Source organism: Bombus affinis, chromosome 12 (assembly GCF_024516045.1).
Source record: "Bombus affinis isolate iyBomAffi1 chromosome 12, iyBomAffi1.2, whole genome shotgun sequence".
NCBI classification, from domain to species: domain Eukaryota; kingdom Metazoa; phylum Arthropoda; class Insecta; order Hymenoptera; family Apidae; genus Bombus; species Bombus affinis.
In genome coordinates, this window is record NC_066355.1 from 3,299,209 (window position 1) to 3,321,988 (window position 22,780).

Below are 22,780 nucleotides of genomic sequence, written 5' to 3' on the forward strand. Positions count from 1 at the left end.
AATTACTCTCTTTTGATTATTCTAACTGAACCAACTAATGGCAATTACTCTTCTTTATTCCTTTATTCAACTGAACCGCTAACAATTACTCTCTTTTGATTATTCTCTGAACAAATAAAAATTACTCTCTTTTGATTATTCTCTTTATTCGCTTATTCAACTGAACCGCTAACAATTACTCTCACTCTGATTATTCTCTTATTCAACTGAACCGCTAACAATTACTCTTCTTTATTTCTTTATTCTAACTGATAACAATTACCCTTCTTTATTTTCGCCAAATTCTCATTCGAATTGTGTCGCTACACTTATTTATAATGACATCCCCAATGGGATGACAGTCACGTGACAGTTCGTTTCGGTGGGAATCGCAATGCTGCAGGTTTTTAGAGTTTCCATGAGAGAACGTGGATTTTGATGATTACAGGTTATGTTGAGTCATGGACACAAAAGCGTCCGCGCCTGTACGAACTGTGTGAGTATGTGTTTTTAGTATTCTATCTCGTTTCGCATGTTGTTTGTTTCCTTAAACTTGTGAATTTGTTTTAGCGCAAGAGGAGGAGGATATGTGAATGGTACGAGATGACGTGATCGACGTGCGTGTGTGAATATGTGCGAAGGATGATGCTGAAGGGGCGGTTTTCCACCCAAGTAGGCACAGTGGCACCTTCGTTGGCGTCGTGTCCTGATGATCTTTTGACAATTTGGTTTTATTTGACAATATGAGATATATTTTGCTCCTTGTAGATTTATATGTCCATATTTGCTATATATTAAATCGTGTATATTTTATATTACTTTCTTGTTATTAGGTTATTAGTTGTGTAACTCCAGTTTCTGATCTATGGAAAGTGGTGAAACGTCTTCACGAAATACAATTTCATTCGTTTTCCTCCCTTGCATTGGCACGCTGTGAGTGGTGTCGACTTCCAAATGAGGTTTGTGCATCTTGATTATTATGCGTTTAATGATAGATACGGAGGTATCTTTGTCAGAGGTTCCCATGCGGATTGTCTCGGTGTGTATCTTGTTATGATTTCTTTTATTTAGTTCATCCTGCTTCTTTCGTGTTTTATTCACTGCATATGATATTTCAGTGCAAGAAGAAGAAGAATTGTAAAGAATCCGTAAGTGGCCCTAGAAGACGCAGTCATCGTGTGAGGTGTTGTCGGCAGGAACGAAGAGTCGAAGTTGTTGAAGAAGTCGTGTGACATTTGTATTGTTTCTAGTTATATACAACGCTATTTCACATATCTATGTATATATATGTCGGAGATGAAAGAACACTGGAACTCCTCCTTGGATTCGCGGGAATACCGTAACTCTGTAACTTAGCATAAACAAATGTTGCTCCGATTGTTCGAGATTTGTGATCATGAGCTTGGGCTCGGGGCGACAATCGGTCGCCGAACGTAGCCGCGGTCAAGGGATGAACGTTTTATCTAACAAGGGCACAGAGTAACTCTATACCTCTCCTTTAAAGAAGTGGCCGTAGTGACACATGGCAGTAAATATTTCAAAGGTTTCTGTTCCGTGGCTCGCCACACGCAGATCCTATCCTTCGGGTAAGATGATCTCCAGATGTCAATATACCTCCGCAGTATGTTTAGCTAACGTGAGGACCCGCAATAAATCTTAAGATTTAGTCAAGCAAAGTTCTTTATTTAGACAAACAGTCTTTGTTGCAACTACGGGAAGATAGGAGAAACCTATCTTTCACGAACGATGCCCCCGTAAACAACCTCCCCTTAAGGGCGGCCAGCATCTCTTTCAAAACGCAGATATGGAGATCGACCAATTAGCAACAGCGCCAATTTCCCTCACTTTTGGAACGAAAGCCTTCTTTGACGAATCCGAGGATCTCATATCCTTAGACCCACCCCATATAGTTTTCCTCGACGACATCGTCGAGACGGAGAGTCATTCTTTCGTGTGGACTCATTGACGAGTGACAGTACTATCTTACAACCAGTGAATACCTCACGTCTAGTTAACAAAGAGTTAGACTTGAACTGTGCGATAACATACGTTTACCATCCCGTGACCGCGGATTCGTTTTGAACCTAAGGTCATTATCACTAGTGCTACGAGTGCTTAATCTTGTTAATAAGCCTGTGCTAATAAACTCTCCGTGGTATCACAACAATGGCTAATTCTTATGAAAATCCATTAAACGCCCATCTCCTTAATCCTGACTCTAATCCGATATATATATATATATATATATATATATATATACATTTCACAATGTAATTTTCCATTATGTAATATATATATATGTATATGTATATGTGCGTGTATTGTTATTCTCATTGTTTCTCGGATCGTTAATTGGTTGAATATTCCATAATGTGGATTTCGTATATAATTCTCTAGGTTCGTAGAAATGTAATTCTATATATTTATTTCTTTGCGTTTTAATGGTTTAATAACGTATATATACATATATATATATATATATATATGTCGGAGATGAAAGAATACTGGAACCTTCCCTTCGGAACTTTGGGAAGACCCCTAGTATTGTAATTTAGATTTCACCATAGCCGAATTAAGAAACTGTTGTCATTCGATTCGACTGTACTTATTTGAGATTTATGATAGTGAGCTCGGGCTCGAGGCGACAACCAGTCGCCGAACGTAGTCGCGGTCAAGGGATGAACGTTTTGTCTAACAAAGGCATGAAGTAACCCTATAGCTCTCCTTAAAAGAAATACTTAGGACGGGACACGACGGTAAGCATTTCAACGATTTCTGTCCCGTGGCTCGCCACACGCAGACTCTATTCTTTGAGTAAGATGATTACCAGATGTCGACGCGTCTCCACAGTACATGTTCAGCTAGCCCGAGGACCTGCTATAAATCTTAAGGTCTGTTTAACTAAAGTCCTTCAAACCGACAAACAGTCCTCGTCCCAACTACGAGAAAATAGGAGAAATCTATTTTTCTCACCAACGACGCTTCCTCTTCTCGAACTTTCTCTTAAGGGCGGCTAGCACCCTTCCCTAACCACCAACATGGAAATTGACCAATTAACAGTAACGCCAATTTCCCTCACTTTCCGAATGAAAGCTTTTCTCCACGAATCCGATGATTTCGTGCCCTTGGGCACACCCATCATAGTTTTCCTCGACAGCGTTACCGTGATGGAGAACCACTCTCCGGTACGATCTAAAAGACGATTCAAGTAACTCTCGGATACGTAGTGATTGCCTCGTGCATTAACATTGAGTACAACTTACACGCTGAGGAAAAGTAGAGTCCGTCATCCCCTTGACCGCGGATTCGTTAGTGAGCCTAGGATCATTGTCATTAGCTTCTCGAGTACCTAATTATCCGATTACTTGTCCAATTCCATCATAGTCATATTTGCACCAGTAAATATCTCCTCTATTGCATAATGATCACGTCTAGCGCCAATAGGGATTCGTTTCGCGCCCTCAACCCTAACTCAAATCTTAACGCCGCCCCGACATATATATATATATATATATATATATATATATATATATATATTATGAATTTTTCCCAAAGATATGCGTACGCATGTGTATATCTATATATGTGTGTGTCGCAGAGCAATCTTGTATACAATTTTCACTTTTATTAGAATGCTGATGTAGTGTAGTATATTTTATTTCTTTTATTTATTTTATTAGATTATCAATTATTCAGATTCACGAAGTAGGTCACACACACAGATATGCATACACGCGTGTGTATATACATGTGTTGTCGCAGAGAAATCTCATACATTTGAATCGCGGCTTGTTTTATTTATTGGTTCATTTAATTACTTCATTTTATTTGTATTTTATATGTCATTGCTGATTGGTTGTAGTGTTTCTTCTTATTGATTCATTTATTTCATTTTGATTGTCTGTCGTATAATTCTTTTTATTTTGATTGGTTAGTTATTAGTTAATTTATTATTATTGGTCGCGTTTAATTATTCATAAGTTATTGGTTCGTGGCGTCACGTGCGGAACGCGGGACGTGACACTATACAACGTCATACGTTATAACGTAATACTATATAACGTTATACGATATTCCGTAATACTATATAACGTTATACGTTACAAAGTATTGCTATATAACGTTATACGTTATAACGTAATACTATATATCTTTACACGTTGTATAGTTATAGTATATAACGTTACACGTTATATCGTAATAGCATATAACGTCATACGTAATAACGTAATACCATATAACGTTACATGTTGTATAGTAATAGTATATTACGTTATATGTTATAATGTAAAAACATATAACGTTACACTTTGTATCGTTATAGTATATAACGTTGTATGTTATATCGTAATTGTATGTGACGTTATAAGTTATAACGTGATACTATATAACGTTTTATGTTATAACGTAATACTATATAACGTTGCACGTTATATCCCAGTAGTATATAACGTTATACGTTATATCATAATAGCATCTAACGTTATACGTTACAACGTAATACTATATAAAGTTACACGTTTTATCCTAGTAATATATAACGTTATGCGTTATATCATAATGGTAACTAACGTTACTCGTTTCATCCTAGTAGTATATAACGTTAAGCGCTATATCATAACGGTATCTAACGGTATACGTTACAACGTATTACTATACAACTTCACGCGTTGTATAGTTATAATATATAACGTTATACGTTATAACGTAATACTATATAACGTTATACGTTATAACGTATTACTATATAGCGTTATACGTTATAACATAATACTATATAACGCTACACGTTGTACAGTAATAGTATATAAGGTTATACGTAATAACGTAATACTATATAACGTTATACGTTATAACGTATTACTATATAGCGTTATACGTTATAACGTAATACTATATAACTTTATACGTTAAAACGTATTACTATATAGCGTTACTCGTTATATCGTAATAGTATATAACGTTACACGTTATATCGTAATAGTATGTGACGTTATACGTTATAACATGATACTATATAACGTTATACGTTATAGCGTAATACTATATAACGTTATACGTTACAACGTATTACTATATAACGTTATACGTTATAACGTAATACTATATAACGTTAGACGTTTCATCCTAGTAGTATATAACGTTATACGTTACAACGTATTACTATATAACGTTATACGTTATAACGTAATACTATATATCGTTACACGTTTTATCCTAGTCGTATATAACGTTATACGTTATATCATATATATATATATATATATATATATATATGATATATATATGATATATATATATATATATATATGATATATATATATATATATATATATATAACATATATATATATATATATATGTATGTATACGTTATTAAACCATTAAAACGCAAAGAAATAAATATATAGATTTACATTTCTACGAACCTAGAGAATTATATACGAAATCCACATTATGGAATATTCAACCAATTAAGGATCCGAGAAACAATGAGAATAACAATACGCGCACATATACATATGCATATATATATTTTACATAATGGAAAATTACATTGTGAAATGTATATATATATATATACACATATTATTATATCGAACAACTACTCATCTAATATACAAAACCACCTTGTAAAAATTACATTACTGAACATTCAACTAAACCAACTGAAGATTTAGTATAATAATATATAATAATATAATAATATATATATATATACATAGATATGTGAAATAGCGTTGTATATAACCGGAAACAATACAAATGTCACACGACTTCTTCAACAACTTCGACTCTTCGTTCCTGCCGACAACACCTCACACGATGACTGCGTCTTTTAGGGCCACTTACGGATTCCTTACAATTCTTCTTCTTCTTGCACTGAAATATCATATGCAGTGAATAAAACACGAAAGAAGCAGAATGAACTAAATAAAAGAAATCATAACAAGATACACACCGAGACAGTCCGCATGGGAACCTCTGACAAAGATACCTCCGTATCTATCATTAAACGCATAATAATCAAGATGCACAAACCTCATTTGGAAGTCGACACCACTCACAGCGTGCCAATGCAAGGGAGGAAACCGAATGAAATTGTATTTCGTGAAGACGTTTCACCACTTTCCATAGATCAGAAACTGGAGTTACACAACTAATAACCTAATAACAAGAAAGTAATATAAAATATACACGATTTAATATATAGCAAATATGGACATATAAATCTACAAGGAGCAAAATATATCTCATATTGTCAAATAAAACCAAATTGTCGAAAGATCATCAGGACACGACGCCAACGAAGGTGCCACTGTGCCTATTTGGATGGAAAACCGCCACTTCAGCATCATCCCTCGCACATATTTACACACGCACGTCGATCACGTCATCTCGTACCATTCACATATCTTCTCCTCTTGCGCTAAAACAAATTCACAAGTTTAAGGAAACAAACAACATGCGAAACGAGACAGAATACTAAAAATACACTCACACAGTTCGCACAGGTGCGGACGCTTTTGTGTCCATGACTCAACATAACCTGTAATCATCAAACTCCACGTTCTCTCATGGAAACTCTAAAAACCTGCAGCATTGCGATTCCCACCGGAACCAACTGTCACGTGACTGTCATCCCATTGGGGATGTCATTATAAAAAGCGTAGCGACACAATTCAAATCGGAGTAATCGTTACCAGTTAGAATAAAAGGGAGTAATCGTTACCAGTTAGAATAAAAGGGAGTAATCGTTACCAGTTAGAATAAAAGGGAGTAATCGTTACCAGTTAGAATAAAGGGGAGTAATCGTTACCAGTTAGAATAAAAGGGAGTAATCGTTACCAGTTAGAATAAAAGGGAGTAATCGTTACCAGTTAGAATAAAAGGGAGTAATCGTTACCAGTTAGAATAAAAGGGAGTAATTGTTACCAGTTGAATAAAAGAGTAAGAGAGTAATTGTTAGCGGTTCGGGAGAATTTAACGAAAAATAAAGAAGAGTCAGATTAATTGTTAGCGTTAGCGTTAGCGATTAATTGTTAGTGGTTCAGTTAGAACAATCAGAGTAATTGTGAAAAGAGAGTAACTGCCATTAGTTGGTTCAGTTAGAATATAGTCAGAGAAATTGTTAGCGTTCGGGAAAATTTAACGAAATTAAAGAAGAGTAATTCAGTTAGAATAAAGAAATAGGATAGAGCAATTGTGATTAGTTGGTTCAGGAGAATTTAGCGAAAATAAGGAGAGTAATTGTTAGTCGTTCAATTGAATTTGAGTGAGTCTGATATCAGTTCGTTCAGTTGATTTAATTAGAATTTAAGTTAGGATTAGAGAATAATTGTTCGTTTCAGTTCGAGTTTAAGAATTACGAGATATAAATGTTATTAGTCAGTTCGAATTATAAAATAATTGTTATTAGTCAGTTAGAATTAAAACAATAGTTGGCTCAAGTTTTTGTGGTAGAATTTCGAATTGTTAAACACGTCCGGACACACTGTTGTTTACACTGTTCAAATTAAATAAAGATTAAAACGAAAAATTATAGAAGTGTCGATCTTTGTAAAACCGGAATCACCCAAGCGGCCTGCCCGTTCATCAGCGGAGACCAACGTCAGGTGAGTCAACTTTAATTATTATTAATAATTAATAATTAAAATAATAAATAATATCAATGATTAGTATAATTCGTCATTAATTCCGCCAGTAATAATTATTTATAATATAATTGTTTATTCCAAACAATCCTCTCCCGTGCTAGTATTCCTGCGCATAGCAGGTTAGCCGAAACGTGGAGATTGTTGACCAGTGGCCTAAACTCCGATCAACGCTACATAATCTAACAAGAAATATCTAATTGAAACAGTTCTTAAACTGTTTCTGGTGGCAGCGACTACTACATTGTTTAAAATTTCAAAATTTGGATAGCGAAACGTAACAATATATATATATATAGATAAAAATTTTGGTGGCAGCGGTGGGATACGCTCCACGGAGGATTACAGTTGGTATAAACAATAATATACGCTCATAGGTTTAAAGTTTTTTCAATTTATTAACTGAAACATACACATAAACATATACAAAAAGGGAAAAAAAAACATGGCGGTCGCACGAGACTCACTAAACGAGGACACGATTACGTTGTTGTCGGAAAAATTGAAAGCGTGGGTCGAGAATTTTCGCGTACTAACCGGCATTAATGCAAGTCTAAGCAGAGTGGAAGTAGTCCTGCGTGCAAGTAGGGAATCGAGAGATACCGAAATTCCCACATCGACACGGTTAATTCCGCGAGGAATAAGACCCATTAATGATAATTTTCAACCAATTAAACTAAAAGACACGATCAAGTCAGTGCCAGTGTTCGACGGCCATCGACCACCGGTATTTCAATTTTTAAGGGCATGCGAACGAGCTCGAAGATTCGTGCCGCCGACGCAGAATCGTCCGACACCTCCGAATAATTATAATGGAAACAACACTCGTCCCCTATACGATAGTAACAACATCAGAAACCACCACCAGGATTGGAGATTTGTATCGCCGTCGTGGAATCGTCTAAGCGACCCGGGAATAGAGAAAGATATTAGGAAAAGAGTAAGAGCAATAACCTGGAAAGAAAAATGCGTAGATAAACATCTCAAAAGAGATCCAAGTCAAAGGAGGGATGCTGATTATTTGAAACAACCAACCTTCCAATACAAACACTGTTCCGTTGCTGCGATAAAAGACGATGTTACTTTAAGTAGCAAGAGGACGCACGGCACCACAGACGAAATCATGAGTGAAAAATCTCCCGAATCCCCAGCCAAAATAAACAACACTAATATCAAAGAACTTTCAGAAGAGGCAGAAACTAGGAAATTGAACGACGAAACGAAAGGCGACGTTTATCCCCTGCCTAATATCACGGTTGACTCGGCAAGAATACAAAAGCAAGGTTCCACGAATTTTGTGAACGTTTCAAATATAATACGAAAAGAGATAGCGAGCGTATCACCCTCAAAAACTTCTATAAAACCATCAGAAAGTAACTTTATCGAACTCAAAGTCAAGCCATTAAATTCTAAGAAAACTCAGACTATAGAGAATAAAAGTATAGCCATCCCTAAACCCAAAACAGAATCTATAAGCAAAAAGGTTTGTAATAAAAATTCAAAGAATAATTCTAAATCTACTGAAAATATTCCTAAACGTCCCATACAAGTAATTAATAAATTACATATAATAAGCACTTCCAGTGAACCTATTCATTCTAAAAAAGTAGAGAAAACTCAACAGGTTATGAATAAAATAAATAAAGAAGAAAAAGGGGTGACCGAGGAAAAGAATTCTAAACATATTCAGGCTGGAAAAACACAAGTTAAACGGGCTCAAGGAAATCGAAAAGAAGAAAATAGAGAATCACCAGTCGAAGGCGCATATGAAACCTTGAGTAAATACGCTAGCCATTGGATTACAATTGGAGTAAAAATACTTCATTGGTTACTATACCTAGTGTCTGATGTAGCCAGCAAAAATGCTGATCTAATGATTCCTCTTGGAAACTATAGATGGTATCATACTATACTATATCCAAAATATTTATGGTTTAATATAGCTATGGCATTTACAAGACTTCGTATTTTGAATGCTATTGGCGAACAACTTGATAATTGGTTCGGTGATAGTAAACTTGCGTCTTGGCGCAAAATAAAAACTAAAATGAAAAAAAGGAAGAAAGTAGTAATTAGATACATGGTAGTCTTGAACCCAATGCAACAAAGGTTATTAGTTCGCAAGGAAAATGGATATATACTAACGATTCGAGATTTACACGAAGGTATAAAATTCTCCCCACACGAACTAGTCTTTGGGCACTTAGCCAGAGAACCTACTGGCGAGATGATAACCGAGGAGAATATGGAACCAACATATGCAGAGTATCTCAGAGACCTGTTCGATAAAATCGTCACCGTTCAACAAATGGCAAGAGAAAATTTGATAAAATCCAAATTAAAGTCAAAAGAATACTATGACAGACGAATCAACCCGCAAAATTTCAAAATAGGAGATCTAGTATATCTATTAAAGGAACCCAGAAGAGGAAAATTTTCCGACCAATATTCGGGACCGCATAAAGTGTTGGAAATTTTAGAAAACCAAAACGTCATGATTGAAGTGAAAGGGATTCCGCGAACAGTGCACTTAAATAAGTTAAAATTAGCGCATAACCGAAATAAACAATAAACGAAACGTTTTCAGAAGGTAACACAGTACAGTAGTATGTAGTGTAGTGCTGCTCGTCGAATAATGCGGATAATGGAAACCTAAAAAGAAAAGGAAATTACTATGTACTTTCTAAACATTACACAAATATAAAATGTATTAATTCAATAAAGTGATTAAAACGGCGAAAGTGAAAAGTACCTTGTGAACAATTAACTATTGTAAAAGGAAGTGTATATGCAAAGACAGGCCATAAGCCCATATTCGTAAAACATAACGTATGACAGCCATCTGAAACAAATGGAAGAATTAACCTCAATTACCTTAATACAAAATATAATAGTACTAAACGATTATAACAATATCGTGGTTAAACCAAAGTAAGTGCGACACTGCTTGTCGAATAGTGCAGATAGTGGAAACCTAAAAACAAAAGAAAGATTACTATTTGCATTCTATAAAACGTGTTAATTCAATAACATAATTAAAGGCAGTGAAAGTAAAAAGTACCTAATCTACAATTAATCATTGTAGAAGGAAGTGTACATGCAGGAATTCCGCAGAGATAAATTATGGACCCACTCCGTAGAACATAGAATACGACTGCCAGCTGAAACGAATGCAAGAACTGGCCTCAATTGCCTTGACATATATGAAAAGAAATAATACTATTAAAACTTACAACAAGATTGCCAATTACGTTGGGTAGGTGTCTTGCGTGAGCGACATAGCGTGTAGACTTGGAGAATAAAGACGAAGTAACTATGAACAGTAATAATATAGTGTACAAGTTCTAATCTATAATACATGAATTAGTCTCGACTTACATTACACGATTATTATTATACCTCACATATAGAAACAGATTTGTAATGCACAATAGCGGTCGCTCACACAATGCACTACGTGCATATTGAATTAATTAACTAAATGATATGTTTATACTCACAAATATAGGATGAATGAAGGTATCTGTAGTAAGTATTTTGAATGTAATGAAAACCGGATGATGCCTTACACACGGTAACGCAGCATCGAAGGAATAGGATTTGAGAAACTACAAACGGTAATAATTCAATAAACAAGTTTTAACCAATAATACATAGATTAGCTCAAAAAATTATACTATACAAATATGAAATAATAATAAATCACTAATAATAAATCACATAATTACTAAGTAACAACAAATAGGGAAGATATAGAAATAGCTAATAAAATAGAAATAGGCTAGAAATTAATCAAGATAGATTAGCCGAGCATTAGTAATTAAACATAATTAAAATTAGGAATTATCATATTGTGTTAAGCTATTACAGCATTACTATATTAAATTACGTATAAAGAAATAAGGTTATACTACACAGTGGTGACTGGTGACACTATGCACGCATTAGATTAAACCAATTAAACAAAAGCTACATAAATATAAACTACCTTATAATTAAACAGTGAAACGATTCTATTAGTGATTAATATTTTCGACAACGATATAATCCACACGCTATTACATTAAAATAACACACAGTATATATACACATATTACAACAAATACAAAACAATGTTAAATTAAACATACACATTACGACGAACACAAAACTAGACGTTGACACTTCACTAGAACGGAGTTGAAACTAAGTAACAAAACAATTATTACAATATCAAACAAATTTACGAAACACCACACTCTTATTTAAGACGTACACAAACATCCATTTTGAAAATCCGTCGCGAGCGTGAAGCAGTTCTCACGCATGCGCAATGAACTACATGCAATAATTATACACACTAAAATAAATACAGAATAATATTATTCCCACTTCAATTATACGTCAACTGCTAAAATAAAGTCACAAATAATTAACAAATAAATAACAAAACCGCATGAATAAAATTCACCATATACTAGAGACATTCATGAACGGCCATCTTAGATTGTCACGAATAGGGAATAGTCCTTACGCACGCGCAATGAAACACATATACATAAATAATATTAATTTTATTTGAATTACACGTCACCTACTAAAATAAAGTTAAAAATAATTAACAGATAGATAATTAATTCGATATTGGCAAAAGTCACCACATATTAGGGACATCCACCACCAATCAACGCATGTATGTAGTAACTTTAATACCTTACAAATAAATTATATTTCTAATAAAAAAATAATAAAAAGACGGGTACGATAATCTAGACTTAGGCTATCGCGACCCATACGAAGACCCTCCAACACGTTTTTATGCACACAAATTCAAAGAGCGCGTTGTAGATTGTGTGAAATACAAATAACAAAACTCCAACCCGCGATATTTTGTCTGCAATGCATAAATGTCAATCTTAACACGACACAATAATCCCAAAGAAATCTTTTGATGTAAGGAATTGTAGTTCGCGCTGTTGCCCGTTAGGATGGACCAACAACCAATCGCAACTACATCTGCTACGATCAGTCAAATTTCCTTCGGAAATTTGAACACCAAGGGCGGGGGTGTCACGTCCCGCGTTCCACACGTGACGCCACGAACCAATAACTTATGAATAATTAAACACGACCAATAATAATAAATTAACTAATAACTAACCAATCAAAATAAAAAGAATTATACGACAGACAATCAAAATGAAATAAATGAATCAATAAGAAGAAACACTACAACCAATCAGCAATGACATATAAAATACAAATAAAATGAAATAATTAAATGAACCAATAAATAAAACAAGCCGCGATTCAAATGTATGAGATTTCTCTGCGAAAACACATGTATATACACACACGTGTATGCATATCTGTGTGTGTGACCTACTTCGTGAATCTGAATAATTGGTAATCTAATAAAATATAAAAGAAATAAAATATACTACACTACACCAGCATTCTAAGTGAAAATTGTATACAAGATTACTCTGCGACACACACATATATAGATATACACATGCGTACGCGTATCTTTGGGAAAAATTCATAATATATATATATATATGTATGTATACGTTATTAAACCATTAAAACGCAAAGAAATAAATATATAGATTTACATTTCTACGAACCTAGAGAATTATATACGAAATCCACATTATGGAATATTCAACCAATTAACGATCCGAGAAACAATGAGAATAACAATACGCGCACATATACATATGCATATATATATTTTACATAATGGAAAATTACATTGTGAAATGTATATATATATATATACACATATTATTATATCGAACAATTACTCATCTAATATACAAAACCACCTTGTAAAAATTACATTACTGAACATTCAACTAAACCAACTGAAGATTTAGTATAATAATATATAATAATATAATAATATATATATATACATAGATATGTGAAATAGCGTTGTATATAACCGGAAACAATACAAATGTCACACGACTTCTTCAACAACTTCGACTCTTCGTTCCTGCCGACAACACCTCACACGATGACTGCGTCTTCTAGGGCCACTTACGGATTCCTTACAATTCTTCTTCTTCTTGCACTGAAATATCATATGCAGTGAATAAAACACGAAAGAAGCAGGATGAACTAAATAAAAGAAATCATAACAAGATACACACCGAGACAGTCCGCATGGGAACCTCTGACAAAGATACCTCCGTATCTATCATTAAACGCATAATAATCAAGATGCACAAACCTCATTTGGAAGTCGACACCACTCACAGCGTGCCAATGCAAGGGAGGAAAACGAATGAAATTGTATTTCGTGAAGACGTTTCACCACTTTCCATAGATCAGAAACTGGAGTTACACAACTAATAACCTAATAACAAGAAAGTAATATAAAATATACACGATTTAATATATAGCAAATATGGACATACAAATCTACAAGGAGCAAAATATATCTCATATTGTCAAATAAAACCAAATTGTCGAAAGATCATCAGGACACGACGCCAACGAAGGTGCCACTGTGCCTATTTGGATGGAAAACCGCCACTTCAGCATCATCCCTCGCACATATTTACACACGCACGTCGATCACGTCATCTCGTACCATTCACATATCTTCTTCCTCTTGCGCTAAAACAAATTCACAAGTTTAAGGAAACAAACAACATGCGAAACGAGACAGAATACTAAAAACACACTCACACAGTTCGCACAGGTGCGGACGCTATTGTGTCCATGACTCAACATAACCTGTAATCATCAAACTCCACGTTCTCTCATGGAAACTCTAAAAACCTGCAGCATTGCGATTCCCACCGGAACGAACTGTCACGTGACTGTCATCCCATTGGGGATGTCATTATAAAAAGCGTAGCGACACAATTCAAATCGGAGTAATCGTTACCAGTTAGAATAAAAGGGAGTAATCGTTACCAGTTAGAATAAAAGGGAGTAATCGTTACCAGTTAGAATAAAAGGGAGTAATCGTTACCAGTTAGAATAAAAGGGAGTAATCGTTACCAGTTAGAATAAAGGGGAGTAATCGTTACCAGTTAGAATAAAAGGGAGTAATCGTTACCAGTTAGAATAAAAGGGAGTAATCGTTACCAGTTGAATAAAAGAGTAAGAGAGTAATTGTTAGCGGTTCGGGAGAATTTAGCGAAAAATAAAGAAGAGTCAGATTAATTGTTAGCGTTAGCGTTAGCGATTAATTGTTAGTGGTTCAGTTAGAACAATCAGAGTAATTGTGAAAAGAGAGTAACTGCCATTAGTTGGTTCAGTTAGATTATAGTCAGAGAAATTGTTAGCGTTCGGGAAAATTTAACGAAATTAAAGAAGAGTAATTCAGTTAGAATAAAGAAATAGGATAGAGCAATTGTGATTAGTTGGTTCAGGAGAATTTAGCGAAAATAAGGAGAGTAATTGTTAGTTGTTCAATTGAATTTGAGTGAGTCTGATATCAGTTCGTTCAGTTGATTTAATTAGAATTTAAGTTAGGATTAGAGAATAATTGTTCGTTTCAGTTCGAGTTTAAGAATTACGAGATATAAATGTTATTAGTCAGTTCGAATTATAAAATAATTGTTATTAGTCAGTTAGAATTAAAACAATAGTTGGCTCAAGTTTTTGTGGTAGAATTTCGAATTGTTAAACACGTCCGGACACACTGTTGTTTACACTGTTCAAATTAAATAAAGATTAACACGAAAAATTATAGAAGTGTCGATCTTTGTAAAACCGGAATCACCCAAGCGGCCTGCCCGTTCATCAGCGGAGACCAACGTCAGGTGAGTCAATTTTAATTATTATTAATAATTAATAATTAAAATAATAAATAATATCAATGATTAGTATAATTCGTCATTAATTCCACCAGTAATAATTATTTATAATATAATTGTTTATTCCAAACAATCCTCTCCCGTGCTAGTATTCCTGCGCATAGCAGGTTAGCCGAAACGTGGAGATTGTTGACCAGTGGCCTAAACTCCGATCAACGCTACATAATCTAACAAGAGATATCTAATTGAAACAGTCCTTAGACTGTTTCTGGTGGCAGCGACTACTACATTGTTTAAAATTTCAAAATTTGGATAGCGAAACGTAACAATAGTACTACGTAATTACGTATAACGTTATACGCCGTTACGATATAATGTGTAACGTTATATATTATAACTATACAACGCGTAATGTTGTATAGTAATACGTTGTAACGTATAAGGTTAGATACCATTATGATATAACGTATAACGTTATATACTACTAGGATATATCGTTTAGCGTTATATAGTATTACGTTATAACGTATAACGTTATATAGTATCACGTTGTAACGTATAACGTCACATAGTATTACGATATAACGTATAACGTTATATAATATTACGTTAAAACGTATAACGTTGTATAGTATTACGATATAACTTATAATGGTATATACTATTACTATACAACGTGTAACGTTACATAGTATTATGCTATAACGTATAACGTAATATACTATTACTATACAACATGTAGCGTTATATAGTATTACGTTATAACGTATAACGTTATATTGTATTACGTTATAACGTTTAACGTTATATAGTACTACGTTATTACGTATAACGTTATATGCCGTTACGATATAACGTGTAACGTTATATATTATAACTATACAACGCGTAAAGTTGTATAGTAATACGTTGTAACGTATAACGTTAGATGCCATTATGATATAACGTATAACGTTATATACAACTAGGATATAACGTGTAACGCTATATAGTATTACGTTATAACATAAAACGTAATATAGTATCACGTTATAACTTATAACGTCACATACTATTACGATATAACATACAACGTTATATACTATAACGATACAAAGTGTTACGTTATATGTTTTTACGTTATAACATATAACGTAATATACTATTACTATACAACATGTAACGTTATATAGTATTACGTTAAAACGTATAACGTTATATAGTATTACGTTATAACGTATAACGTTATATAGTATTACGCTATAACGTATATCGTTATATAGTATTACGTTATAACATATAACGTTATATAGTATTACGCTATAACGTATATCGTTATATAGTATTACGTTATAACATATAACGTTATATACTATTACGATATAACTTATAACGTTATATAGCATTACTATACATACGTTTACCGTTACATAGTATTATGTTATGACGTATAAAGTAATATGCTATTACTATACAACATGTAACATTATATAGTATTACGTTAAAACGTATAACGTTATATAGTATTACGATATAACTTATAACATTGTATACTATAACTATACAACGTGTAAAGATATATAGTATTACGTTATAACGTATAACGTTATATAGTAATACGTTGTAACGTATAACGTTATATAGTATTACGTTATAACATATAACGTTATATACTATTAGGATATAACTTATAACGTTATATACCATTACTACAAATACGTTTATCGTTACATAGTATTATGTTATGACGTATAAAGTAATATGCTATTACTATACAACATGTAACGTTATATAGTATTACGTTAAAACGTATAACGTTATATAGTATTACGATATAACGTATAACGTTATATAGTACTACGTTATTACGTATAACGTTATATGCCATTGCGGTATAACGTGTAACGTTATATACTATAGCTATATAACTCGTAAAGTTGTATAGTAATACGTTGTAACGTATAACGTTAGATACAATTATGATATAACGAGTAACGTTAAATACTACTAGGATATAACGTATAACTTTATATAGTATTACGTTATTACGTATAATGTTATGTACTATTACTGTACAACGTGTAAAGATATATAGTATTACGTTATAACGTATAACGTTATATAGTAATGGGTTGTAACGTATAACGTTATATAGTATTACGTTATAACGTATAACGTTATATACTACTAGGATATAACGTGTAACGTTATATAGTATTACGTTATAACGTATAACGTTATACAGTAATACCTTGTAACGTATAACGTTATATAGTAATACGATGTAACGTATAACGTTATATAGTATTACGTTGTAACGTATAACGTTATATAGTATTACGCTATAGCGTATAACGTTATATAGTATTACGTTATTACGTATAACGTTGTATAGTATTACGATATAACTTATAACGGTATATACTATTACTATGCAACGTGTAATGTTACATAGTATTATGCTATAACGTATAACGTAATATACTATTACCATACAACATGTAGCGTTATATTGTATTACGTTATAACGTATAACGTTATATGGTATTACGTTATTACGTATAACGTTATATGCCTTTACGATATAACGTGTAACGTTATATATTATAACTATACAACGCGTAAAGTTGTATAGTAATACGTTGTAACGTATAACGTTAGATGCCATTATGATGTAACTTATAACGTTATATACTACTAGGATATAACATTTAACGTTATATAGTATTACGTTATAACGTATAACGTTATATAGTATTATGTTATAACGTATAACGTTATATAATATTACTATACAACATGTAACGTTATATAGTATTACGATATAACGTATAACGTTATATAGTAACACGTTGTAACGTATAACGTTATATAGTATTACGGTAAACGTATAACGATACATAGTATTACGGTCTAACGTATAACGCTATATAGTAATACGTTATAACGTATAACGTTATATAGTATTACGCTAGAACGTATAACGTTATATAGTATTACGTTATAACGTATAAGGCTATATAGTAATACGTTGTAACGTATAACGTTAGATACCATTATGATATTACGCATAACGTTATATACTACTAGGATGAAACGTGTAACGGTATATAGTATTACTTTATAACGTATAACGTTATATAGTATTACGCTATAACGTATAACGTTATATAGTATTACGTTATAACGTATAAGGCTATATAGTATTACGTTACAACGTATAACGCTATATAGTAATACGTTATAACGTATAACGCTATATAGTAATATGTTATAACGTATAACGTTATATAGTATTACGTTATTACGTATAACGTTATATACTATTACTATACAACGTGTAACGTTATATAGTATTACGATATAACGTATAACGTTATATAGTAACACGTCGTAACGTATAACGTTATATAGTATTACGGTAAACGTATAACGATACATAGTATTATGGTCTAACGTATAACGCTATATAGTAATACGTTATAACGTATAACGTTATATAGTATTACGCTAGAACGTATAACGTTATATAGTATTACGTTCTAACGTATAACGCTATATAGTAATACGTTATAACGTATAACGTTATATAGTATTACGTTATTACGTATAACGTTATATACTATTACTATACAGCGTGTAACGTTATATGGTATTACGTTATAACGTATAACGTTATATAGTATTACATTATTACCAATAACGTTTTATGCCTCTACGATATAACGTGTAACGTTTTATACCATAACTATGCAACGCGTGAAGTTGTATAGTAATACGTTGTAACGTATAACGTTAGATACCATTATGATATAAGGCATAACGTTATATACTACTAGGATAAGACGTGTAACGTTATATAGTATTACGTTATATCGTATATCGCTATATAGAAATACGTAATAACGTATAACGTTATATAGTATTACGTTATTACGTATAACGTTATATAGTATTACTATACAGCGTGTAACGTTATATAGTATTACGATATAACGTATAACGTTATATAGTATCACGTTATAACGTATAACGTCACATAGTATTACGATATAACGTATAACGTTATATAGTAATACTATACAACGTGTAACGTTACATTGTATTATGTTATAACGTATAACGTAATATACTATTACTATACAACATGTAGCGTTATATAGTATTACGTTATAAAGTATAACGTTATAACCTATAACGTTATATAGTACTACGTTATTACGTATAACGTTATATGCCTTTACGATATAACGTGTAACGTTATATATTATAACTATACAACGCGTAAAGTTGTATAGTAATACGTTGTAACGTATAACGTTAGATGCCATTATGATGTAACTTATAACGTTATATACTACTAGGATATAACATTTAACGTTATATAGTATTACGTTATAACCTATAACGTTATATAGTATTATGTTATAACGTATAACGTTATATAATATTACTATACAACATGTAACGTTATATAGTATTACGATATAACGTATAACGTTATATAGTAACACGTTGTAACGTATAACGTTATATAGTATTACTGTAAACGTATAACGATACATAGTATTACGGTCTAACGTATAACGCTATATAGTAATACGTTATAACGTATAACGTTATATAGTATTACGCTAGAACGTATAACGTTATATAGTATTACGTTATAACGTATAAGGCTATATAGTAATACGTTGTAACGTATAACGTTAGATACCATTATGATATTACGCATAACGTTATATACTACTAGGATGAAACGTGTAACGGTATATAGTATTACTTTATAACGTATAACGTTATATAGTATTACGCTATAACGTATAATGTTATATAGTATTACGTTATAACGTATAAGGCTATATAGTATTACGTTACAACGTATAACGCTATATAGTAATACGTTATAACGTATAACGCTATATAGCAATACGTTATAACGTATAACGTTATATAGTATTACGTTATTACGTATAACGTTATATACTATTACTATACAACGTGTAACGTTATATAGTATTACGATATAACGTATAACGTTATATAGTAACACGTTGTAACGTATAACGTTATATAGTATTACGGTAAACGTATAACGATACATAGTATTACGGACTAACGTATAACGCTATATAGTAATACGTTATAACGTATAACGTTATATAGTATTACGCTAGAACGTATAACGTTATATAGTATTACGTTCTAACGTATAACGCTATATAGTAATACGTTATAACGTATAACGTTATATAGTATTACGTTATTACGTATAACGTTATGTACTATTACTATACAGCGTGTAACGTTATATGGTATTACGTTATAACGTATAACGTTATATAGTATTACATTATTACCTATAACGTTTTATGCCACTACGATATAACGTGTAACGTTATATACCATAACTATGCAACGCGTGAAGTTGTATAGTAATACGTTGTAACGTATAACGTTAGATACCATTATGATATAAGGCATAACGTTATATACTACTAGGATAAGACGTGTAACGTTATATATGATTACGTTATATCGTATATCGCTATATAGAAATACGTAATAACGTATAACGTTATATAGTATTACGTTATAACGTATAACGTTATATAGTATTACTATACAGCGTGTAACGTTATATAGTATTACGTTATAACATATAACGTTATGTAGTATTACATAATTACGTATAACGTTATATGCCACTACGATATAACGTGTAACATTATATACTATAACTATACAACGCCTGAAGATGTATAGTAATACGTTGTAACGTATAACGTTAGATACCACTATGATATAACGTATAACGTTATATACGACTAGGATAGAACGTGTAACGTTATATAGTATTACGTTATAACGTATAACGTTATATAGTAATACGTTGTAACGTATAACGTTATATAGTATTACAGTATAACGTATAACGTTACATACTATTACGATATAACGTGTAACGTTTCATATTATAACTATACAACGCGTGAAGTTGTATGGTAATACGTTGTAACGTAGAACGTTAGATACCATTATGATATAACGCATAACGTTATATACTACTGGGATGAAACGTGTAACGTTATATAGTATTACGTTATTACGTATAACGTTATATAGTATTACTATACAGCGTGTAACGATATATACTATTACGAAATAACGTGTAACGTTATATACTATAACGATACAACGTGTGACGTTATATGTCTTTACGTTAGAACATATTACGTTTTGTATTACTACGATATAACGTGCAACGATATATAGTATTACGTTATGACGTATAACGTTACGTAGTAATACGTTATTACGTATAACGTTATATGCCGTTACGATATAACGTGTAACGTTATATACTATAACTATACAACGCGTAAAGTTATATAGTATTACGTTGTAACGTATAACGTTAGATGCCATTATGATATAACGTATAACGTTATATACTACAGGGATATAACGTGCAACGTTATATAGTATTATGTTATAACAAAAAACGTTATATAGTATCACGTTATAACTTATAACGTCACATATTATTACGATTTAACATACAACGTTATATACTATAACGATACAAAGTGTAACGTTATATGTTTTTACATTATAACATATAACGTAACATACTATTACTATACAACATGTAACGTTATATGGTATTACGTTATAACGTACAACGTTATATAGTATTACGTTATAACGTATAACGTTATATAGTATTACGTTATTACGTATAACGTTATATACTATTACTATACAACGTGTAGCGTTATGTAGTATTACGTTATAACGTATAACACTATATAGTAATACGTTATAACGTACAACGTTATATATTATTACGTTCTAACGTATAACGTTATATAGTATTACGTTATAACGTATAACGCTACATAGTAATACGTTATAACGTATAAGGTTATATTGTATTACGTTATTACGTATAACGTGATATGTCATTCCGTTATAACGTGTAACGTTATATATTATAACTATACAACGCGTGAAGTTGTATAGTAATACGCTGTAACGTATAACGTTATATGCTTTTACGATATAACGTATAATGTTATATACTATAACGATACAACGTGTAACGTTATATACTATAACGATACAACGTGTAACGTTATATGTTATTACGTTATAACATAACGTTATATATTACTACGATATAACGTGCAACGTTATGTAGTATTACGTTATTACGTATAACGTGATATGCTATTACTATATAACGTGTAACGTTATATACTATAACTATACAACGCGTAAGGTTGTATTGTAATTCGTTATAGCGTATAACGTTAGATAACATTACTATATTACGTATAACGGTATATACTATTACTATATAACGTGTAACGTTATATACTATAACTATACAACGTGTAAAGAT

At 32.2% G+C, this 22,780-nt stretch overlaps 1 long non-coding RNA gene across 2 annotated transcripts; it reads left to right on the top strand.

Annotated features, from left to right (window-relative positions):
• Positions 1-359: 359 nt before the first annotated feature.
• LOC126922470 (uncharacterized) lies at positions 360-1,253 on the top strand. 2 transcript variants are annotated; one of them, XR_007712783.1, is made up of 3 exons: positions 360-475; positions 550-1,018; positions 1,098-1,253. It is a non-coding gene; the product is annotated as an uncharacterized LOC126922470 (long non-coding RNA). The 2 variants fall into 2 exon arrangements; XR_007712784.1 differs by having other exon boundaries at positions 550-938.
• Positions 1,254-22,780: the final 21,527 nt, after the last annotated feature.